Below are 25,924 nucleotides of genomic sequence, written 5' to 3'. Positions count from 1 at the left end.
CACACGCTGCATACATTTACTTCTCAGAACTCACACACTGCACATTAAATTTAATCTGACTTAGTGCAGACTTTAGAGTGTCAGTTAAAAAATAAACATCCCTGCAACAATAATTGATCACTAAACATCACAAACAGAAACCTAAAATGTAGAGTTTCTTCAGTGGTTTCTGATAATTATGTGCAAAAACAGTTAAAATATCTACTAAGTTAAGGACCAGGGGTCTCATAGAACGTTAACTATTAAAAAAAATTGAGAATGTGCACACCTGTAAGGAAACTTCGTACAAACATTTGAGAAAGATTGGCGTAGAATTGGTGCGGTGAATTGAAGCCAGGCTGTAGAAATGTTAACAAAGTTCTCTGTCCTGTGTAATGGCTCCAACGCTGTAGCCTTACACTGAGAAAAGCCAAACGGTCGTAGGCTAGGTTGTCCTGAAAATATGCAGGAATTTTCTGTGCTTTGGAATTTGAAAATAGGCTTCTATCAGATCAATGGAAGTGAGCCGCTGGCAAACTGCCTTTCAAAATACGGACATAACAGGAAGTGCCCGCTGAGCTGTCCTCTGAGGTTGAGTGTACGCCCGTCTGTGGAGCGTCTGTTGACATTGATTTTAGCTGGCTTGTAGCTTTCTCCGCTCTAACGAGCGAGTGTTCCAACTCTTGGCTGCGTCGAAAGGGCTGGCGCTTGCCGCGGTGCTAAAAGCATTCCACGTTATATGTGTAAAAACTACAGAGACGAGGTTTGATAGGATGTCACGACTAGTCTCTCCAAAGGATGGGAGGTTGTTGATAATTAAGTAAGCTGCTTCGTGGAGATGAGCCGGAGCACTTTGAAGGAGTGGCTCAAACAGCCAATCGGGGAATATGGGACCACCCAGCAGCTCACGCCTGATGTGAAGCCCAATGTTAAGCTCCATCATTTGCCATGCCATGATTATTTTGATGGCATTGTCTCTCAAGCTCTGCTGCAATGTTGATGACGCTTGCCAAGTATAGAACGTGTTTTCGTGGACGGTAAATGATTGCTTCTCCAAGAAAGTAAAGATTGCTGCTTCAAGTATACTAGTCAATCAGTGCGTTTACATGATGGTATAATTCGAATCTTGCTTTAGTCGGACTATGCTATCTTTTGGGGGATCTGCTGTTATCCCAATATACATGGCAGTGAGTAATTCGAATCACTGGCCGAAAGCATGTCATATCCGATACGATAGGCGGCGCTGTTTTCATTACAACTCGTGGTGATACAGCCATTTCCGCTTGACCTCTTCACCACCACCAACAACAACATTTCGAGAAAGATGGCGAACAGAGAGCAAGGCGAAGCTACATCCCTCTACTATTCTTCCATGGTGTTAATAGGAGTACAGCGAATGCAAATGGCGCTATTGGCTGAGTTGATAACGGAGAGAAGACGCCGTCGCCGAAGGTAAATGGAGAATTTATTTTATCGTCTCTTTCGACTTCCGGGTCACGACATGGGAGGGAGGGAGGGAGGAGGGCGGCGAGATCTCGAGCATGCGCAAAGACACAAAGTCAAGTTCCTAATCGAATTCACCGTTACATGCAGCGAGAGTCGAATTATCAACTGGATCGGATCGAGTTATCCAGGGGTGTTAATCGGACCGAAGTCGGACCGCACATAGTCCGACAAAGGTGTTTACATGAAACGGATAATTCGATTTCAGTCCGACTAAGCCAATAATTCGAATGCATGTAAACGCACTGAGTGTGGACTGAGACGCATTTGCAGGGCTTTTTAATCAGAAAGGTGAACCCGCTATGAAGAAGCTTAGCCAGTAGGTCGTGCCCAATGTAGGGGTCTTCATCCAGAATGTCCGTGAAACTCCTGTTGAAGATGTCCAGCTCTTCCGCAGTTGAGGTTTTCTGCCCAACTTCCGTCAACCCTTTCTTTTACATAAAGATCAGTGAAGGCAGTTAATATAAATCTTCAATATTGAATTGAATTGTCATATTTCAGCTGCTACGTGTTGTTTTTCTGAACTTGAGAAACCTGTGTCGGTGAGAAGAGTCCATGGGAAATATTCTGTTGTCTGCTTCTCATGAATAGATACGCGCCTCATAACACACACTCACTTATGTTATCGTATTGTTACATGAGGGAGGGGGACTGAGACCGTCGTACCGCCCAGTCCCGTGAGAAGGGGCGAGGAGATGGAATTATTGGAATCCTTCTCCTCCTAGACGGTTCAGCGCCAATCCGAGGTCAGGATGACGTGATGTGACAATCTGTTTATTGAAGACTGAACTTTGCTTGGGAGAGGGAGTTCTTCTACCAACCTGTGTGTTGTCGGAGAGACTCCCTGTGATTGCAATCGCAGCGAGCGCTTGTACTTTGCTTGTGATCAGAGAATAAATCTACCAGAACAAGAGAAGTTGGTGGCTGGCGGTAAACAGACGGACATCACTTGATGTCTTCATCTTCAATTGTTTCTGCGATACATGTCAGAAGTGAAGACATAACGGTGACAAAAGGGCGGCAATAAAATAAAATATTCACAACTGAGTATGCATAAACTCAATTGACGGCTCTAAGGAGGCAAAGGATGGAACTTTTCAGAAGTTTATTTCATAAATATCTAATTCAGAAATTAAATACAAGCACATGCCAATGGTAAATACTGGAAATCTCATTTTACTAACGCATTGTATAAATAGGAGAAAAAACCTGACTCGTTACCTTAGCTTGACCACTAGCATCACGTTAACTGCTTGCATGCCAGATGTGGCTTCAATGTGCTAGCATTAGATTGCCAAGTTTGTGTTTTATTGTTTTTTGATAACACATTATCGAAATGAACATCATGCTGTATTGAGGAAGGCTTGAAACCATAAACTCATGTTTAAAATGTTTACTGAGGGAATAAACCAAGAGAAGTATAGGGTCTCATAAACTTTCAGATTTGTTTTTGCCATCGGAGGAGTCGCCCCCTGCTGGCTATTGGAAAGAATGCACATTTTAGACTCATCCTCAATGGCTTCACCCTCGCTTACAGGGACCAATGGAAAAAACCTAATAGAAAACATTTTAATTAATGGGAATTTCCAAATGGTAAAGTGCAAAAGCTGAAATATATAATAATGTAGTATTATATTTAAAATGTGTCCTGAGGCCTTTCCATTTCTCATGTTGAGTTTCCTTTTGGTGTATTTTTCTTATCTATATTCAAGCATTTCCATTTAAGTTTTTGCATTTAAAATGTCACTTCATATTTTCTAATTATCATTTGATATTTCAAATGTCCGTATCTAATTTCTGCCTTTAATTTCTCCGTTTCAATGTTCTATTCATATCCTCCATACTGAGCGCACCCAACCACCTCATCGCCACTCTCTCTCCCTACTCACCCACACACTACCTTAATCCTTTAATTTGCAAGTAGCAAGGAATTAGTCTTGGTGATTTGGTGAACAATAAACGTGAACAAAAGTCTTAAATATCATATGAATGACTTTATTTCATTCATGTTTCTTTTATGGGAGCAATGCTTCCTTGTACCGTTAGCAACAGGCGTTTCACTGTAAGCAAAGCTTCAAAACTTGCCAAGCAAATAAATATAACAATAATGTGCCGAAAACAGACAGGAACAGCGCCACGGTCTAAATTTCACATCGCGGCCAAATGGTGGAATTACAATTTCCGGGTCTGTCGTGTGGAGCCCAATAATACTTTTTCCCATAGACTTAAATTGGGAAATTGACTTCTGTAACTCAGCTTGATCTTGTTTTTTTATATGTTACATTTATTTCCCAGAATGAACTCTTGAATATCTTTTTATTGAAATCATTCGGTCCTTAAAGTTTTAAAACCCAGCTGAATCCAGAGTATTTTTTCTTTCCTCCGTTAATGTGAACATCAAACCAACCCTTCTGGCGTTGTAATGAGACAAATCTGATCTGATGATTTTACACACTTTTTTTGAAGGATAAAAGCAGAAGATACATAGAACAGGATATGTTTTCTTATACTTTGGGGGGCTGTAGATAAGGATACATAGTATGCAAAAAAACACCTTTGAGATGGAAGAATACAGAAATATTCAGGCCAACAACATGAAGAAAATAAAGGTGTTTTTTTAACCTTACAGGAAGACAAAGATGAACCTGAAATTAAGCATAATGTGACCGTTAAACAAGAGCGCACAACTGTGTCAAAGACCAATTCTGCTTTTAACAAAACAACATTAAGGGCTCCAACACAAGTGTAACGCATATCGAAAAATATTCTCAGACGTAAAAAAAAAAGGATGGTGTGAAATAATGACAAACATTTAAATACCTCACAGGTTAATAAAGCATATCTGATAAGACTACGAACCATGACCACTATCACCTGATTTAGTAATTTCACAAAAGGTACTGCAGTTAATTTGACAGTGATGTATTGAGGTGTGCAGCACCTATACTGAATAACCATCTGCAGGAAGCAGGAAGTTACTCTGACAGGTCATCTTTTTCCCATCACCCCACTTCTCTGTATTCGCCACATCTTCCTGCTTCCCTCTTTTTTGTACTCTGTAATTAATCTTCTTTTTTTTTCATAGATCACAGCCACTGAAGATAAGAGTGCAAATCTTATTCTGTATAACAGCTAAGTTATGACTTTCGCTGACAATTTTTAGAACAATTATTAAAAAACCTGGCCAGATGGCCCCTTTCTTATGTAAAACTATGCAGATAAATGTATTTTCTATTAGCATATATTAAAGTGTCGAAGAGGGTGTCAGCTTGCCTCTCTCTTCGCCTGGCTCTGCTTCCCAATTACTTTGCAGCAAGAGACAGACTCTGCTAATTACTTGCAACATTAGGCAGCGCATAATGAGGTGACAACTTGTAGTCCTAAAAAGGAGGGTGGAGATGTAGAATAGTGAGGAGACAATTGCAGGAAGGTAGAGACAAAAAATGGGGATGGGTTCGTGCTCACAGAAAAAAAGTTTTGTATTGGTCGAGTGTGCAAGCGAACTCCAATGGCTGGAATAGTTATTAAGGAAGTCAGGCGACAAGGTATCAAGAGCAAGAAAGTCTGCAACGGGTGGATGGACTAGTCGATCTAACAAGACTTTCTCCTAGGAGAATAGTTGTTGTTGTGGGGACTGCCCATTATTCTGAAAATCCAAAAGGCCGAAAAATGTCCCATTGCAGCAAAAAGCCCATTCGTACGACAACCTCTTATTTATCCTGAAAACAAACGGCTATTCTTTGAAGACGTAAGTGTATTGCTGATTATTATGCACAAAGACGTCATCTGATGTTCCCAATTTTTTTTTACATCACTAGCAAAAGGCACGATCCATCCCTCTGCTGTCATGTCTCGTCGGTTGTGTTAAGTTTTAGGTTTAAGTCCTGTTTTCCATGTCCGCTTTTATTTTGTAGTAACTGTCCTCTCTCATTTCAGAAACTTTATTTCCTGCCCCGGTGTTTCCTCGTTCGTGTGATTATCTGCTCCACCCCTGATTGTCCACCTGTTCCCCATTTCCTCATGTATTTTAAGCCTGTGTCTACCTGTGTCTTGTGTCAGATCGTCTTGTCTCTTCCTGATCATTCTTGATAGTGATAGTCTTTTGTCCTGGTTTACTTTTCCAGCATAGTTGTGATTTTGTTTTGTACTTTGTTCAAGTCTTTTTCCAGCATAGCTGTGATTTTCTGTTTTTTTATAAATCCTTTTGATTGCCCTGAACATTGGAGTCGTGCTTTTGGGTCCTGTTTTTTGAGTTGTGACATCTGCCTGTTGCTACATGTTGCCTTCATTGGTTGGATTGTTGAGGCGTCTGTGCGGCTACAATTAAAACTGCCACTTTGTCACCATTTCACAACATTAAATAGAAAAGTGTAATGGACGGTGTTCTCGGTCAATCGGGAGAGGAGGAATGAGTGACACAAGAGGCAATGAAGTAGAAGTTACACCTTTACTTATACACACAAGGGTTACACCTCTTAGCCCCGGTCAAACAAACAAAAGTGCTGATTCTGGTTGATATGACGACTTCAAAATATTGGCCTACACTCGCAAGTCGTACTCACCCCTCTCCTATCATTCACTAATTATTTCCAATTGCCATATTTGATAAGTTGAGAGTGACTCGGCTTTCAGTGCTGATAAGTCAACAATATAATGAAGCTTCAGCGGCAGTTCAGTCAGGAAGACACTCTGCACTGCTTTGGATTCATAATCTCAGTCTCTAAATCTCCCAGCGATAACAATCAGATGATAAATCAAGTGAAAAATATGGTCCCTTTCCCATGGTATATCGTCATTCCTTTCAACAAGACTTATTTTTGCAATTTAAAGTAGTCTGAATATTATACTCTGGAGTCACATTGTTCTGCTAAACACACCACTGAGCTCATAGAAATGAATGGGGAACTGCCTCCAACACTATATCCTCTTCTTTTTATGCATGCATGGTTCCAATAAGTGCTCTCCGAATGCGAGGAAGCCCATTTTGAATCCAACTGGGAAGGAACCGTCCTTCCCAGGAAGCATCATTGACTTTGAGAAACCAAGCTTACCTCTCCAGAATAGTGTCGTATGTTAAATTGTTATTAGCATTCCAGCTCAAATGTGCTACCCCCCGATTTATTGCATATTGTCTTCAGCATGTCTCATATCAGCCTGGCATTGTCTTCTAATATAATCTACACGGAAGATACACTTTTAGTAGAGGTAAATCTCATTGCACTACACCGTGTAACAATGTGATCCTCCTCATTGTCAGTGGCTTTACATTGATCCAAAAATAGCTCAGTAAAAGATACTGGAATCATTTTGTGAATAACACTGGTATTTATATGTAAAAGAGGAAGCAGCCGAGTGGTAAGAATGATTTGACTCCGATGTGCAGATGGGATTAGTCACCTGCCCAGAAGTATATTGCATTCACAACCAGTCAAATCAATTTATTATTGGGTTTCATGCTGCTGTTGTGCAGTGCTTAAAAGCTGCTCCTTTTTTCCTGTTGTTTATCTCAAATAAGACTTCACACGCTTAATGAGCCAATGAATCTACTGCACCTATTATTCAGTGCTTCTGTGCTCCTCGACTGCGATGCCTCCATAATTAGCCTCTAGCAAAAACAGTGAGCCAGTGTCACAGTGCTGTAGTCCCTCCAGTCAGGAAATTAACTATTTAGGCAACATTGAGCAGGATAATATTATTTTACAACAATAGCTTTAGTGATTAAAAATGGGAAAATAGAAAAGCAGCAGAAACAAAGAGTTTAATGAAATTACCTCAATGTATAACGTACTGGTTGGCTTATGGCAGGGGTGCTCACACTTTTTCAGCATGCGAGCTACTTATTATGTGACCAAGTCAAGGCGATCAACGGGGGGGGGTGCTAGTGAGAGTGTGCTCACCTGCCGCGCGCGAGCCGAGAAGAGTTGTTGACGGGGGCGGGCCAATTTTTTTTTATGTCATGCGATCTACCATACTACGCCGCGATCGACGTATTGAGCACCCCTGGCTTATGGTCTAAAAATGTGTTTTACGGTTGCAAATGTATTTTTCGATAACACATTGAGAATGACTAACTGATTTCCTTTTTTTCAATTTAAGCGCTTTGAAGAAAATGGTGCAGGACCGCCCTAGTGACTGGGACCAATACAGTCAACTACAAGATACTGTTGCCCCTTTTGACATTGCAAAAACCAGCCTCTTGTAGCTAAAATGAATAGTACAACAACAACAACAAATGTGTTTGACATATTTTCACAGATTTTAAATAAGTAAAACAAACTCTCTTCCTCTGTGACACAGAGGATATTTTTGCAGGAACTTGGAAATATTATTCAGATTATCCTGTGTAAACACCGGAAAGAAAACTCTTCAGATCAGACTTTGAACATTGATCACTAGATTATATATATATATTTTTTTTTTTACTTTTTTCTCTGGGCTTACACATGAATGAGAGTGATGGAATTCGATTTATTCTACTGTATTTATTGGTCACTGGAATCTTCCCCCTGACCATTTCAATTCACTGGATTAATTTACTAATTTTAAAGAAGTGAAAATCATAACTTGGGGAGGAACGTTGCCTGATGAGATTCTTGTGATTAATTGTTGTGCGTTAATTACTTATGCAAAGATCATGTTATTATACTCTTTGCTGATTTATTATGGGCACAAATGATCACAGATGCAGTATATCTGAGTTGATGATGTATTAATTCAGGCTGTGTGTGTGGTTTAATTTGGCCAAGAAAAACCTATTACTGTGTAATATTGCTATGTTATTGAAATGAATAAAGTTTTACGGTTGTTCTCCATGAAGAACTGGAACATGGCCGCTGCACCGCTGCAAGCCTTGAAGCTTGGTTCAACATGGTTCAGCCTCTAACTGTTGTTTTGAAGTGTGGTGGGAACAACTTTCCATGCAACAGTGCAGGAGACAGTCGACTATATTTAATATTTGACTTGGGCGATAATTTTTTTTCTTTTGTCCGTTTGGGACGATGGTGTGCGCAACCTCTCCATAAGTGCTGTAGTGATGGTGTCAGCGCTTGTGTTCTGGATTGTGAAGTACTCAGAAAAAACGCTCTGTTACGTTACTGTTGCCGTCGATGTAGCGTAGCACAAGCACCGGCTGGCAGTGGGTGGAAATGTCGTCTCGTCTGCTGGAATGGCAATAAAATCAGCGTTCTTAACTTCCTCCAGAATATAATCCATTATAACCGACAGCATGCAGTCCAACAGCTCGTTTTGCAGCGTCTTTGACGTGCCTTTAAAACGCTGGCTGTCCTAAGTGTCACACCGCGGTGAAGCTTGTCTTGTCTTGGGTTTTTGTCTCGTAACTTCCTGTTTTATTTTGAAGTCTAACTCTCCTCTCGTTTCAGGTCACTTGCCCTTCCTCATGTGTCACCGGTCTGATTGTCTCCCCTGATCCCTGATTGTTTCCACCTGTTCCCCATTACCCTCATGTGCTTATAGTCTGCGTCTTCCCTCTGTCCTGTGCCAAAGTGTTTCGTCTCATGGTCGTTAAACCAAAGCCACGTTCATAGCCGCCAAGCCTTTTTGTAAACCAAACCTCGAAAGAGCGATTTTTGTTGGAGTTTTCATAGTCCAGCTTTTATTTCCTAGTACCTTGTTTAGCCTCCACCTCTTAGGAGAGTTTTTGTTTGGAATTATTAAACTGCTCACTGACGCCTCAGCATTTGAGTCCTGATTGGAATCTCGGCCTGACAGTACACTTTGGCCAGTATGGACTCAGCAGAGGCTGGCCAGTGGGCGGCCATGCTACACGCTCAGGAAGCCCGCGTCTCCCGTCAGGAGGAGTTTCAGGCGGCGATGGCGGCTCAGCTGGGTCAGCTCGTGTCCCAGGTGAGGGAGCTGGGGGACCGCATGCAGCAGCCAACCCAGCCACCCGCGGAGCAGGAGGCTCCAGCAGCTGCCGTGGCTCCAACCCAGGGCACTCCCATGACCGGGGTGGGAATCAAGTTGGCCTCCCCGGAGTGTTTCTCTGGGGAACCAGGACAATGCAGGGCTTTTCTTGTTGACTGTTCGATACACTTTGAACAGCTGCCACAGGCCTTCACCACAGATAGGTCGAAAATAGCTTTCATGATTTCCCACCTGGCAGGGAGAGCCAGAGCTTGGGCCACCGCTGAGTGGGCGCGTGGTTCTCCGCTTTGCTTTTCTTTCACAGACTTTAGAACTGCCCTCATGTGGATTTTTGACCCAGTGTCTTCAGACAGGGAAAAGGCCAGGGAGCTGAGCAGGCTGACACAGGGCAGGGACTCGGTGTGCGACTATGCCATCCGCTTTCGCACCCTGGCGGTGGAGAGTGGGTGGGACAACACAGCCCTGTACGACATATTCCTGAAGGGGCTGGCGACTCGCATCCAGGAGCTGCTGCCAGTGGATCTGCCTGCAGACCTGGATTCACTCATCTCGCTTGCCATCCGGACAGACAAATGGGTTCGTGAGCTCCGGCAACCACAGAGCAGCGGGTCGACGACGGAGAGGTACCTACGTTCCCCTGCCCTGGGCGGGCAGGTTCCCCGTTATTCGACGCCTGAGCACTGCCTTCCCTCCTCCACTGCTGGAGAAGAGGAGCCCATGCAGATTGGCAGGATGCGGCTGACACCGGAGGAGCGACGACGACGCCAACAGGAGGGCAGCTGCTTTTATTGTGGCAAGACTAACCACCTCGTCGCCGCCTGTCCGGCCAAAAGACCCCAGGAGGTCAGCCAAGCCACAGACCTCGCTCGGCGCAGCCTGACGCCAGTTAAGGTAACGCACCATGCCACCACTATGGACTTTAAGGCACTCATAGACTCCGGGGCCGATGTTAACCTAATTGACTGGAGTTTGGCAGAGACTTTGGGGTTAAAATCGGAACCTCTGGTCAGCCCCATCAAGGCCAGGACCCTCAACGGCAAAACACTATTCATGGTCACTCACACTACAGAACCACTGGAACTGCAGATCCAGGAGCATAGGGAACTCCTGAACCTATATTTATTTGAATCGCCCTCTCAGACTCTAGTCCTGGGGAATCCTTGGTTATGTCAGCACAACCCCCACGTAAACTGGAAGACGGGGACAATCATGGGGTGGGGGGAGGATTGTGCGGACCACTGCACACCTGTTTCTGTCCAGGGGATTAACATGCCTTCCATTAATCACCTTTCCGTCACCTCTGCCACAGACTCTGAGACGTCCGACCTAAGCGCCGTACCTCCCTGCTACCACCACCTCCGAGAGGCTTTTGACAAGACCAAGGCCATGTCACTTCCCCCACACCGGCCTTATGATTGCGCCATAGACCTGGTTTCGGGCTCCCCCATTCCCAAGGGTCGGTTGTACTCAATCTCCGGGCCGGAGAAGGCAGCCATGAAAGAGTACATCGAGTCATCGCTGAGGACGGGGCTTATTCGTCCTTCGTCATCAGCAGCGGGGGCCGGATTCTTTGTAGGAAGAAGGACGGCTCCCTTAGACCCTGCATCGATTACAGCCCCTCAATGCCATCACCATTAAGAATCGTTACCCCTCTCATGACATCAGTTTTTGACCAACTGCAACAGGCTAAGGTATTTACCAAGTTAGATTTACGCAACGCTTATCATTTAGTCAGGATCAGAGAAGGAGATGAATGGAAGACAGGATTTAATACTCCTAGCGGCCACTATGAGTACTTAGTGATGCCTTTTGGACTCACCAATGCCCCAGCTGTATTCCAGGCTATGATCAATGACGATCGGGATTTTTAGACCAGTTTGTGTACGTTTACCTGGATGACATTCTCATTTACTCACCAGATCTAGATACTCACAGAAAGCATGTGTCCCAGGTTCTCCAACGATTGTTAGAAAACAAACTCTATGTGAAGGCAGAAAGAGTGAGTTTCATGCCGACACCATCTCCTTCCTGGGCTTCATTGTAGCTCCTGGAAGGGTGCAGATGGATCCGGCTAAAGTGCGCTGTGGCGAATGGCCCACACCTGATAGCCGCAAAAGGTCCAGCAGTTCCTCGGTTTTGCTAACTTTTATAGGCGGTTTATCAGAGGCTTCAGCGCAATAGCAGCTCCGCTCCATGCACTCACCTCCACGAAGGTGCGCTTCCTCTGGTCCCCGGAGGCGGAGGCAGCTTTTCAGCACCTCAAGACCCGCTTCACCACGGCTCCCATCCTCACGATGCCTGATCCCCAGCGGCAGTTTGTGGTCGAGGTGGACGCCTCCAACGAGGGGATTGGAGCGGTCCTGTCCCAGCGGTCTGAACAGGACGGTAAGATGCATCCCTGCGCCTTCTTGTCGCAGCGTCTGTCGCGGGCGGAGCGGAACTATGATGTCGGCAACCGGGAGCTGTTGGCGGTCAAGCTGGCCTTGGAAGAATGGAGGCACTGGCTTGAGGGAGCTGAACACCCATTTATCGTCTGGACCGACCATAAAAACCTGGAATATAATCGTAAAGCCAAGAGACTGAATTCTCGCCAGGCAAGGTGGGGGCTCTTTTTTAACCGCTTCTCTTTCACCCTCTCGTACAGGCCGGGCTCCCAGAACGTCAAGCCCGATGCCTTGTCACGTCTCGACCCGAGCCTGTAGCCAAGGAGCCAGAGCCAATCCTTCCACAAACCTGTGTGGTTGGAGCGGTGACTTGGCAAATAGAAACACAGGTCAAGCAGGCAAACAGTGAGAGTCCGCCACCTAGTGGGTGCCCTGAGAATCGGTTGTTTGTCCCGGCTGAGCTGCGCCCACAGGTGATCCACTGGGCTCACACCTCGCTACTTTCCTGTCATCCGGGGGTTCGGCGGACCATGTTTGCCATCTCTCGGAGGTTCTGGTGGCGGTCCATGGAACGGGAGGTCCAGGAGTACGTCGGGGCTTGTTCGGTCTGCGCCAGGAATAAGACATCCTCTGGGCCGCGTATGGGACTTCTACAACCGCTCCCCATCCCCTCCAGACCATGGGCTAACATCTCCATGGACTTTGTCACGGGCCTCCCGGTCTCCGAAGGTAACACCACGGTTCTTACCGTGGTGGACAGGTTTTCCAAAATGACGAGATTCATAGCCTTGCCCAAACTGCCGTCAGCCAAAGAGACAGCTGAGATTATGATTAACAATGTCTTCAGAGTCCACGATTTCCCTAGGGACATCGTTTCCGACCGGGGGCCCCAGTTCGTGTCACGCTTCTGGAAGGAGTTTTGTCGCTATCCGGAGCCACGGCGAGTCTCACGTCAGGCTATCACCAAGCAGCCAGGCGAACGAGGCCAAGCCCCAGGCGAAACGCCTCAACCAGCAGCTGGAGACCGGTCTCCGCTGTCTGGTGTCCCAGAACCCCTCAACCTGGAGCCGGCACCTGGTCTGGGTCGAGTATGCCCATAATACCCTGCCCACCTCGGCCACAGGTTTCTCACCCTTCAAATGTGTGTGGGTTACGAGCCTCCTGTCTTGGCGGACCAGGAAGCGGAAGTGCGGTGCCCTCCGCCCGCCATGGTCCGCCGTTGCGGCCCGGCAGCTCCTCATCCGCCAAGGAGACCGGGTCAAAAGGGCCGCCGACCGGAGAAGACGGCCCGCCCCTGCGTACCAGCCGGGCCAGAAAGTGTGGCTCTCAGCCAAGAACCTCTCCCTCAAAGGCCTCTCAAAGAAACTGGCACCGCGCCAGTGGGGCCATTCCCCATCACCAAGATTATCGGGCCTGCAGCGGTTCGCCTTCGTCTGCCCCGGGCTCTCCGGGTCCACCCGACATTCCATGTCAGTCAGGTCAAGCCAGTCAGGGAGAGCTCCATGGTCCCGCCCCTCCCGCCCCCTCATCCTCCTGAAGTGATAGACGGGGGTCCTGTCTACAAGGTCAAGAGATTATTAGCTGTGCGCAACCGTAGTCGGGGCAAGCAGTACCTGGTGGACTGGCAGGGGTACGGCCCGGAGGAGCGTCAATGGGTCCCATCCCGGTTTATACTGGATCGGTCCCTCATAGAAGACTTTGTGAAGGACCATCCTGAACTGCCTGGGCCGTCAGGAGTCGGCCCTTAGGGGGGGGGGGTACTGTCACACCGCGGTGAAGCTTGTCTTGTCTTGGGTTTTTGTCTCGTAACTTCCTGTTTTATTTTGAAATCTAACTCTCCTCTCGTTTCAGGTCACTTGCCCTTCCTCATGTGTCACCGGTCTGATTGTCTCCCCTGATCCCTGATTGTTTCCACCTGTTCCCCATTACCCTCATGTGCTTATAGTCTGCGTCTTCCCTCTGTCCTGTGCCAAAGTGTTTCGTCTCATGGTCGTTAAACCAAAGCCACGTTCTTAGCCGTCTAGCCTTTTTGTAAACCAAACCTCGAAAGAGTGATTTTTGTTGTAGTTTTCATAGTCCAGCTTTTTATTTCTTAGTACCTTGTTTAGCCTCCACCTCTTAGGAGAGTTTTTGTTTGGAATTATTAAACTGCTCACTGACGCCTCAGCATTTGAGTCCTGATTGGAATCTCGGCCTGACACTAAGGTGCTCCTCCGGCACATCATCTAGAGAGGCTACAAAATCCAGCAATCCTTTGAAAATGCCAGGGTTGTCTGAGGAGTCAGTCTCTTCATGCCCACGAAAAGGCCAACTAAAAAGCCCCACAAAACTTCACACAATCAATTATTTTGGATAAAATGTGCCTGCTTCTATCCACCTCCTCGTTGTGTTTTTCTCACCGCAATCCTGTGTCCGTATTCTGGGTAGCGATGTTCACTTTGCCTAAAATGGCTAGCTTGATGGAGTTATCAAGTGCTTCATGTCCCTAAAGGTGCGTTCACACCAAAAGCGAAACTATTTTTCGCGTCGCCCAAAACGCGTGAATTTACTCGCTCGACCATTCGCCGTGTTCAAGCCATGAGCGTCGAGACGCTGCGCGAGGGGCGGGGCTTATCTCTGTGTCTCGTCTCCGTAAAGACCGTTATCATCTCCTTCATCCACCATGAAGAACTAACCTCTAGTTCTGCTTTATACTTGTTGTGGACGTCTCACACACTAACGCCCTCGTGTTTGGGTTCATGACATCACCCGTAGGCTCACTCAGCTCGGTCACTTTCACCGATGAAGTTACTGTTACGTCTGAAAGACTTCCGCTTCCAGCTACGAGAGCGGAACTCAAGAGCTGATTGGCCCGAGTTGCGAGATGACCGCCTCAAAGCTGAAATATTTCAACTCGGGGTGAAAATTGTGCCGCTGGAAACGCGTCGGCCACATCGCGTCGCCCCAAACGCCCCAAACACGTCGCCCGGGAAAATATCGCATCTATCGCAGCCACAAGCGTCTGTACGTTGACTTTTCATGGGATTCAGTCGCGAGAAAAAATAGTTTCGCTTTTGGTGTGAACCCACCTTTACTCTCGTATCTGTCCATGCAGGAACCGTCCTCGTTTTATTTAAAAAGCAAGCACGGAAAACAAAATACGGCATTAGCACGACAGCATCCAGCTAGCCAAAACTTCTGGGTGTAAGTCTCTGCAGAAGTTTCGTATATGCTGATAAAATTATTATAATATATATATATCAATATATTTGTTTTTTGTGGGGCTCTAGGTGCCAGCCTCAACTGTTTCTTACCTTTCTTTTCTCTCGCAAAAGTTTTCTTCTAGTTTTTCCTGATCCGATGTGAGGCCCCGGGATGTCGTATGTGTACAGATTGTAAAGCCCTCCGAGGCAAATTTGTGATTTTGGGCTTTACAAAATTAACTGAATTTAATTGACTTTGGTCTCAACAAAGACCCCTGCTGATGTAATCAGTTATCGAGAAATGTGGCTCTTGTGCTCTCCCTGTCAGACATATGTTGAAACTACAACTCTGGATATTTATCTGAAATTTTTGGAAAGAGCTTTAACTTATTTATGGCATCAAAACCATTCACAAACTTCTCTGAAAAAAAAAGACGACTTTCCACTCAACTCGCCAGCTGACAGCTTGCCTTCCGAAATGATTGCCAGTCTAGACTGCTTCATTTCAAATTGGCCATTTTTGGTCTGCTGGCTGAGCCACTTCCCAGCTAACAAAATAAAAGTGGTGAAAAAGAATGTAACTCAATGTTGGACATGGGTGTAACGGAAGAATATAACAGTGCCTGGTGTAGCGGCGTTCCATCGGCGTGGTTCCGCTAAAGAGCTACAGGCACATAGTTTATTTTCCTTACGTGAATAACATGAGATCGTATCCTTCTTTTCCTTTTTGTCTTTATTTGATGTAGCAAAAAAACATTAACTGCATACACAAAATAAATAAACTCTATCTTACGATCATACCATATAATACGGTATGTTACGATATGTTACGGTAGAAAAACTGTGTGCTCTAGTGCCTAATGCAGCTCGTTGCTTTCCACCTGCTGCTGTCAAGACATCATTAAATCTCCGTCTAGGAAGCGTCTGTCATTACCCTAAATTATTCTGTAATTTAGAAAGTAAATTATAAAATGTCCTGAAATTCTGATTGATCAAATAATACACTGGTTCATACATCTGGTATAGCCGCATCCTTCTTAAGGTGCGTTCACACCAAAAGCGCAACAATTTTTTCGCACGACCGAATCCCATGAAAAGTCAACGTACAGACGCGTGTGGCTGCAATAGATGCAATATTTTCCCGGGCGGGGCGTTTGGGGCGACTCGATGTGGCCGATGCGTTTACAGCGGCGCGTTTTCAGCGGGACAATTTTCGCCCCGAGTTGAAATATTTCAACTTTGAGGCGGTCATCTCGCAACTCGGGACAATCAGCTCTCGAGTTCCGCTCTCGTAGCGCTGGAAGCGGAAGTCGTTCAGGCGTAACAGTAACTTCATCGGTGAAAGTGACCGAGCTGAGTGATCCTACGGGTGATGTCATGAACCCAAACACGAGAGCGTCAGTGTGTGGGATGTCCACAACAAGTATAAAGCAGAACTAGTCGTTAGTTATTCTGGTGGATGAAGGAGATGATAACAGTCTTTACGAAGACGAGACACGGAGATAAGCTCCGCCCCTCGCGCAGCGTCTCGACGCTTATGGCCTGAACACGACAAATGGTCGAGCGAGTAAACTCACGCGTTTTGGGCGACGCGAAAAATCGCATCGCTTTTGGTGTGAACGCACCTTAAGGCCGAGCCCCGCCACCGGACGCTTGTGCCCGCGATGTCATGTGTTGTGCCCGAAGCTCTTGAATAAAAGATGAGCACCCTGCTTAAAATATGGCCAGATTTGGGGCTCGATTTTCGGCCCGATCGATTTCCTCAGTCCAGTCCTGCTCGGCAGTAGAAATCCAAACGAGTCGGCAATGTTTTCACTCCATGCTGACAATGTAACCTACAATGCGTCGAGCCTGATGAAGAACATTTCCACAGTGCACTGAAAATAAGAGACCACACCACTAAAGCTGTTTGACAATACAACTTTGTAGTTAGCAGAGGCTCCCGAGCTCTTGTTGTTGCTTGTACCTGGTGTGTAATCCTCTTGTGCTGCCAAGGCCTTTTCTCTCATTTAATAGGAAAGCCTTGACAGTCACCACCAGACAGCAAAAGAAAAAAGAAGAAAAAAAAGAGCTGTAAAGCTTTCCTCCTTGCTATCTGCTACAACCGCTGCGTCCAATTTCACCTGCTTGGTTTCCCTGCTGTCCCCATTCAGAAGAGAGATGTGTGCTGCAAACAGTGGGAGGGTTGAGGGAAAGGAAGAACAACGTGAAAACTCATTTGTCAAGCTGTTTTATTTTCTACGGTGGTGAAAAAAAGTTGAAAGCTTCACCTCGCCTTGTTGGGTTTTCTAAAACTAGTGTTGTGGATAGAGAAGCGTGTAAAGACGTAGTGCGCTTGAAGCTGTTTATAACGGCGGTTTTTTGAGCTGCATGTTTGCATTCATTGAAGACGCTGTCAGATATGTCTCTCCTTTCTCCTTTCTTTCATCGATAAGCCACCTGGAGCATGTGCAGGATCTGGATTACAGGATGCCGTTTATGAGATGTCTCATCGCAATATATTAGAATATATTTTGAGCTTTCTTGTTCAATTACACAGGTGGACATTCTTGAATGAATGTGTGACTGGACACACATGCTAGTAAGAACAAGTGAAGCTGGTTGACCAGTGGGGTCAACTTCTTTCTTATAGATCAATGTCTTCCATGCCTATGTTCTAAACATCTTTATATATATTCAATGTCTGCCACTCATGTTTCTATGCCTGTGTTCACCATCGCTCTCTGAAATGTAAACAACTGACCTCTCGGTTAAAACCTAAATTTAAGCTGGTTAACATCCATAACTGGACATGAAGATGTGTGTTTCACCCCCACTTCTGTGGCGGTTTAGAGTATACAAATATTGTGGTTCCTTCAGATCGTTGAAGAAATCGACAGTCTCGCGAGCTGTGTTTCTCCTCCCATGATTCATGTCCAATTAAAGAATTCTACTTTTTGATCTTCGACTGCAACCTCATCCGTGACCAGTCTGTTGAACAAAATCAACTCCCACTAAAGCCAGGTCATGTCCACAACTCAAACTGCTGTATTTCTGCATAGGTCTGGATCGTGGTCCATGCCTCCTACCAACTAGTCATACTCATTGAATGTGTTGTAACTCTGTAATGACTCCTTCTGTACACATGACATCTCTTGCTTCTGTCCACCCGGGGAGAGGGATCCTCCTCTGTTGCTCTCCTGAAGGTGTCTTCCCTTTTTTACCGGTGAAAGGGTTGTTTCTATTTCCCGGGAGTTTTTCCTGATCCGATGTGAGGTCCTGGGATTTTGGATGTGTACAGATTGTAAAGAGGCACATTTGTAATTTGGGATTTTGGGCGATGTAAAATAAAGTGAATTTAATTTAATTATTTCAGGGGTGGGTCACTGTCAGCGTAACTCACACAGCATCCTCGTCTCCTTTCACTATCTGCAACAACCCCCCACCCCCCACACACACACACACATTTAGCAGAATGATGTAGCCAGTGATGTGGAGGTCAGGCCATGCCGGATGTAAGAATGAAGTACAATGTACAGCAACCAAGTAGCAATTACATTCATATGCTACTAATTTGTCATGGGTATTTCCATTCAAGGATAATAGTCTGTACCAAGGCATGAGTCTTGTAATACAGTGAACAGTAAGGCCCAGGATGTCTGAGTGGTGAATAGCAGTGTGTATAAAGCGCTTGCGGTGATGGCGCATGGATTTGCATCCCATCTCATGGGGGAGACATTATTGACTTAGTTAACAGTCACCATAATCTTTCCATTATCTCAACCAATCAGTTTAATTGTCTAAACACAGAGGCTTTAACGACTTGTGTGGACTCTTAACTTCACTTCCAGTATATTTAGTAATTACTCACCCCCACGCTTCGCAGTATGCGTACTTCCTGCCATTGGTTGGTCACCTGTGTTCTATTATCCCATCAGACCTCCCAGTACGTGTACTGTTTGTCTCAAGTAAACTCTTTTTCTTTGTGGACTTCTACTCTGACCCCTGAGTCTTTTTGACTTCTGACCATCACCTGGGCTGGAGTTCCCATCACGGTGGCTCAGTGGGTAGCACTGTCGCCTCACAGCAAGAAGGCCCTGGGTTCGAATCCCGGTCGTTCCAGGTCCTTTCTGTGGAGTTTCTCCTCGTGCCTCTCCGGGTACTCGGTTTCCCCACCATCATAAAGACATGCACCTCACTCACCCGGTGTATGATGGATGATGAATCTTGGTGGTGGTGAGGGAGCCGTGGGCGCTGATTGGCAGCCACGCTTCCGTCAGTCTGCCCCAGGGCAGCTGTGGCTACTGATGTAGCTTACCACCACAGGGATGACTGTGTGTGTGTGTGTGTATGACTCTGGACTCTGTACTCTGTAAAGCGACTTCGGGATAGTACTTGCCTTGAGAAGCGCTATATAAAATAAATGATTATTATTATTATTATTATTAATACCAGTATCGGAAAATGCCTCCGATACAGCCCAAAATGGTGGATCGGGTATCAGTAAGTGGCGAGAGTTATAATGCACCGATCTGATATTCCCTTACTCTCTCTGTTGAGAGTTGCACATGCTAGCAGAGGGGAAAGGAAAGTCCATGGCCATACATCAACGATAAATAATCAATTCCATACAGTGGCAACTGTTAGAATACATAAATAAGTAATATATATATATTAATGCTTTAATATCAATTAAGTACACGCTATCGTCCGATATGCAAGTTGAGGTTATTGTGGAAAAAAATATTGTTATAGACATACAGTATCTCGTTCAAGAGTTACGGCTGCAGAGGAGAACAACGCGGTTGGTCACGTGTGCATCCGTGAGTGAGAGACTGTTTACCTGTGTTCATTTTGCATCATATTTTGTGGTGCTCACTTAAGAAATGTCCGGTCGATGTTTTTGTCTCACAGCTAATGGAACTATCGTTAAAGATCGGATTGGTGGGTCGGTCCAGCGCTTTGATCCAGATTGCAATATCTCTAAGTATTAGTACTAGATGGCCTTGATCCCCTTACATCATCATTTTATCTTAAAAGTGTTCGTTCTAAAATTAGGAGTGTGGCTGAAATAAATATCCAAAGCTTTTTAATAGTATTCTACCCTGCTGTAGTATCAAATCAATGTCTGTATTAGTTGCCACCGACCCTGTCCTCCTTCTACATGTGGTCATGTGGGAGGCTTTTCTTTGGCATTTTAATCTTGTTCATATTATGACTTCAAAGAACCAAGTGGGCACAAGAGAGGCTTCACACACCAGCTGACTGGAACAGGGCAGAAAGCAAAGATGGGCCCTCTGTTCAGAGAAGAGATGGTTCCTGAGCTGGGGGAGGAAGCACAGAGGGGAGTACTGAAGCATGCCAAGTCTGGACTCTCCAGGACTTTTCAAGCATGAAAAACAGGATTATTAGCATTTTGGCAATACGTGTACACGTTGGCTTTTTGGGCGATATCAGCACCGGAGCGTAGAGGTTAACAACTCAGCTAGGGAGACGGACTGAGAGCCAATAAAGGATATTTACGTCAACCATTCACTGAGTCCATCTAACTGTCTACACATCTAACCATCTGCCTACGTATCCCTCCATGTCGCTGCGTCCCCTCCATCTGCTCAGCGTCATATATATATTACTACGTTCTCCGACTGAAGCCGAGGGAGTGGAGCAGTACCCTCGGGACGATAACCCACAGGCAAGAAATGGATTAACCAAAAGAGAGAGAGAGAGAACCACACGTAATATATATATATATTTATGTGTATATATACATACACACATATATATATATATTTATTTATGTGTATATATAGATAAATATATATATATGTGTATATATACATAAATATATATATATATATGTGTGTATATATACATAAATATATATGTGTATATATACATAAATATATAATATTTTATATATATATATATGTGTGTATATATACATACATGTATATATAAATATATATATATATATATAAATAAATAAGATAATTGTTTTTAGTGTATTTTACAGCAAGATTTAAGACATTGGTTAAACCGACCCGTAACAGAAAGCGTTAACAGAAGGTAACAGAAAGCTCACACAAGAGGAAGGATATACATGCATATATGTGTGTATATGTATATATATAATTATATACGTGTGTGTGTATATATATATATATGTAATTATTAGGGCTGTCAATCGATTTAAAAAAATTAACTAATTAATCGCACATTTTAAAATTCATTAATCGCGATTAAAAGGTTTTTTTTCTTCTTTTTAAAGACAAAACTTCACACAGAGCTGTGTTTTCAAAGAGGCTCCTACCTATAAAGTGCCAGCGAGGTATTTAATATTGTGGATGATAAATTGTTTCTTCAGTGAAACATCCAGATTAGTAAAAAAAAAGATGTATATTTGAGACCCCATTGGTCCTGTCATCTTTAACACAGAACAGCAGCAGAACCAGTGGCCTTGGTAAACTGACTGACATTCACATATGTCACGTGAACCCTCTGGAGGCTGGGCTCATGTCTCCATTTTATAAAAAAATGTAAATTCACCTTTTAAAGGCGTTTGCATATGACACATACCCACGTGTTATACATCAAACATTACAGAACAATCTCATCTCTATCCAATGTGAGGCACATTGTCCTCGTGCCGTGTTCTCTGTCTTCTGACTGACAGGCTGCTAATGAGCCTCACCTGTGGTGGGAGGTCCTTTGTGATTTACTGAGTGTTCATTGGTTGTTTTTTTCGCAAAATGTTGACAGACAAACGGATTGACCAATCACGGTGAAGGTTTCGTGTGACAAGTTCTTTCCGGCCGTCACACCGACACGTCGCCCTCCGTTCCTCTGTGTATCAGAGGGGGAGACGGGAGGAAACCCGACTGATTCATCCACGAGTTTAAACTGATTTATGCTCCTTATTTTCGCGGAGAAATAATTGTTTTAAAAACGGAAACAGTGTCAAACCGTACTGCCGCGGTTTGACACTCAGGAGTGTAAAAACTTCAAGGCACACCGGAAGTAAACAAAGTTGCGTTAATTACGTTTAAATATTTTTGTGCGTTAACGTGGCCAAATTAATCGCATAGATTAACGCGTTAACGCTGACAGCCCTAGTAATTATATGTGTGTGTGTGTATATACAAGACATATGAAATCATGCAGCTCTTTGTCGGAGAAAATTGTTTCTGAAATGCTCTTTGAACTCTGATATTTCCCCTTCATCTGGGGAGCATCACACCTCTGTCACTTGAGTTCATATCCACATCAGCGACTCCTGTTGCTCTGTTATTAGAGATTGTTCGCTCTTACGCAAATCCAGCCTGGGCCGGGCACGTTGTGCTGTTGTTTAACATGAATATGACTTCCATTCCACGGTCGGATGCCTCCATCTGGTGACCTGTATGCTGGTGTACGGACGGCGGAATTGCTCAGCCCTGTCGGGCTTTCTTCCATCATCCTCCTCTTTGTCTCGCTGTCTTTATGGAGTGTCATGTGCTCCCAATGCAAATGAGTTGTGCTCCTAATTAATGCACAGTGTGAGCTCAGAACTGGTAATGTGTGTGTGTGTTGTATGAAACAAAACTCTGAACGATTCCTACAAAATAAAGTGTATTTATTATGATTATTACTTATATGACTGCTGTTCATCTTAACAGTTGGTTTAAATAAATGCCATTCCATAACGACAATTTAGAGGGAATGTGATCATTCAGACCTGACTACAACAGTCGTGGTGCTCCCTGGTGGGTCTTTCGGAGGATTGGCGCTCCTCCAACGCGGTTAACCATCGTGGTTGTCGGCTCCTTATCCACCACCTTGGCCACTTGTTCAACTCCTGCTTGCCGTAGATTGTTGTGCGTTACCATGTGAACCGTTTAAGCCGTTTCATTTGCCAAAGCTAGGAAGGACAACTGCAGCCTCATTCCTTTAACAGAGGTTTCTGGAATAGAAAAAAAAAGAAGTCTATGAGAGAATGACTCTACTTCTCTCTTGATGTATTCCCTCAGTAAACATTGTAAACGTCTAGTTTTAAGTCTTCCGCAATACAGCGTGATGTTCATGTATTAATCATGGTCCATTTAGAGTCAAACAGACCATAAAGCTGGGTATGTTTTAGAGCGGGGCTACAAGGTGATTGACAGGTTGCTGCAGCTTTTGCGCTGTCCGGAGTTGACAGAGTGCCCGGCTTAGAGCTTTAACCCTTTCAGTTTTTTTACTTCATCAAAGTCAATTGTAAAAAAAAAAATTCGCTCTAAAAATTGTTCAGCTGTAAGCTCCACCCTCTTGTGTCACTTATGCAAAAACCAAGATGGCGAATGCCAACGTACCAAACTCCAGGCTTCAAAAAGGTCGACCACAAAAATGTCTGACGTCATGGAGACAACGTCCACGTCTTATTTACAGTCTGTAGTTCTGAGGCCACAAATACTCTAATAATATTTAATAATTTAGAGTAAAAGTGGTGTGTTTGCCCATAGTGTTAATCCTTCAAGAGCTTTCCTGTCGTATACATAGTGTATATGTATATGCCAGAGAGGTCAGGTTCATTTATACTTTTCTCATTCCACTCAGATTGCTTGTTCTGATTTACACCCTGTCATCGCGTGCTCATCATCATCATCAGGCCCCCGCCCTGATTGGTCCCACTGTGTGTTGTGTGTCTTGTTACCCCTTTAACCGTTCCTGTCCTTCCCAGTGTTCCAGGTCTTTTTGTGTTCTTTTTGCCATGATCAGGTGTTGGTTATGTTGTGCTCTTGAGTTTTTCTCACTACGTGAGCGCTTTGTTTTTCATCACTGCAGAACCGAAAAAAAAAAAACTTACTTATCTCTGTCTTCTCTCTCTCGAATTGGGTGGTGGTCCCTACTTCTAAAAGTGTGTCTGACGTAACAATATGTAGGATATGCTATATGCATTCAGGAGGTTTTCCAGATTATTTCTTGTTTTCCCACACCTGTCTCCTGTCTGTTCATCATCGTCATCGCCCTGCCCTCCTGGTCTCACCCACTTGTGTCTGCCCCTGATTTATCCCTGCCTGTGTCTGTATTTGTCAGTTCGTCTGGTCTTTTGCCATGATCAGGTCAGAGTTATGTTGTGCTTTGAGTTTTGAGTTTCGGTTATGTTGTGCCTTGACATTGTTCACTGCCCTCAAAAATAAGTACTTACAAATACTTTATCTCTGTCTCGTCTCCTAATAGCCAATTGGGTCCTACTTCCTAAGTGTCTGAGATCGTAACAATATGTATATAAAGTACCACTTTGCCTTGTGAATGCCAGAATGGAGAGCAGCCATCCAGTCTCCCTTCATTCCTCAACTTCTCCTTCTAATCTCTGCAATGTTTCTGTGTCCGTCTTAAATTAGACCACGTTACTGTTCACTTTTCCCGCTGTGGTGACTCCAATGCATCTTCTCTCAGAAGGACCTCGTCACATAGAGCTCTACTGCCCCCTGCAGGTACACCATCAGACCTCATCACACCTCACTGCACCGTGCTGGAACGAGGATGTCCAGGAGCCGAGTTTTCCATTTTAGCCTGAAAGAGGATGTCCAGGAGCCGAGTTTTCCATTTTAGCCTGCTTCTCTCCCTCCCTCTAACTTTTGACCATGTGCAGTTAAATTCTTGCAACTCGTAGTGCTTCTCTGAAAAAGTGTCTTGAATAAAAAGGACTGACACGACTTCAATTCTAATTCAATGTTGTGTATTTTAATGGTCACACAGTGGACATGCATCCCCTTTAGAGACGACCGTAGATTCAACGGTGCGGAAGTTCATTATTGCTGAAATCTACAGATGAAGTGCAGAAAAAGCAGACAGAATTGCAAGTGCAATATATATTCTGAGCAACAATAGAAGCTTTGTTACTAGATTAGCGTGAGCGGTGGGGCTATCGTCATCCATCTGTTCACATCCCTTTCCTTCAGACTCTGACAGCAGTGATAACTGTTACGTTTGACCTCCAGCATCTCGCTGTTGGAGAGAAACACCTATCTGTGGTCCATTAGCTGTCTATGTTTTCTACAATACAATAATAATGATTATGAACTGTGCTGACGGGTGGTTAGGTCTGCCAAGCGGACGAAGCTGCTTCCAAAAACAAGAGTTAATGTCCGGCCGGCTTTCACATCCGCTGCCGTGTGTGATGCTGCAGGTGGGATGCTGGTCAGGGGGGGCGTCTGCTTCTGGTGGGTTGAGCTGGGGAGGAGGGGCCGAGTTTGAATGATTATCCATGTCTTTTAGCCCCATTCGAAGGGAATTACCTTTACAGGGGGCGTAGGAGAAAGGAAATCTTCACGATGCTTCTCAGCAATTTCACTCATGATTCAGGACATTTCAACCATGGGGAAATTAAGAGGATGTGTCCTGAAATAGATATGGACATTCAGCGGGGCAAAAAGGGGGGAGATAAAGCCTACGCAGACGAGGCGAGTTAAAGGAGACCGCAGGAGGTGACTGAGTCAAATATCGTCCTCTTTTTCTATTGGAATACACAGACACAAAACCCCATATTGATATCACTCAGTGGGAGTTATACTTCTGAGGATATCATTATCTCTGGAAACAAAGTCCTTTAATTATGTTTTTAGGTTGTCTCCGGAATCACAGCACATGTCAGCACACACATGAGGACATTGCAAAACAGAAACTTCTCAAAGCGCTACTGCATACTTTTAATGGCGACAATCAGCCAACGTGTAATGAAATACAGGCTATGAATAGGGAAAAGCAGCACCTCCCTGTAGCTGAAGTTACAACATCACACCGCATGTTTACAGCTCTTAGATTACATTTTTTGAGCTGATAAATGGAGATGGAGAAGATCTGCTTTAAAATACAAACATGGGATGGGAGGGGAATTACAGGAGGAACGGCTAGTTCTCCAAAAATATGAAGGAAAGTGTCATTGTGGCGGTGATTACGACAACATGGTTCACATACTGACGAGCACATGTCGTGTAAAATCACCCCAAATCTCCAAGAAAAATAGATCCATTCAGAATGAACGTCTTGATTGAG

This window comes from Pseudoliparis swirei, chromosome 19 (assembly GCF_029220125.1).
Source record: "Pseudoliparis swirei isolate HS2019 ecotype Mariana Trench chromosome 19, NWPU_hadal_v1, whole genome shotgun sequence".
In the NCBI taxonomy this organism is placed as follows: Eukaryota; Metazoa; Chordata; class Actinopteri; order Perciformes; family Liparidae; genus Pseudoliparis; species Pseudoliparis swirei.
This window is presented reverse-complemented; position numbering follows the sequence as displayed.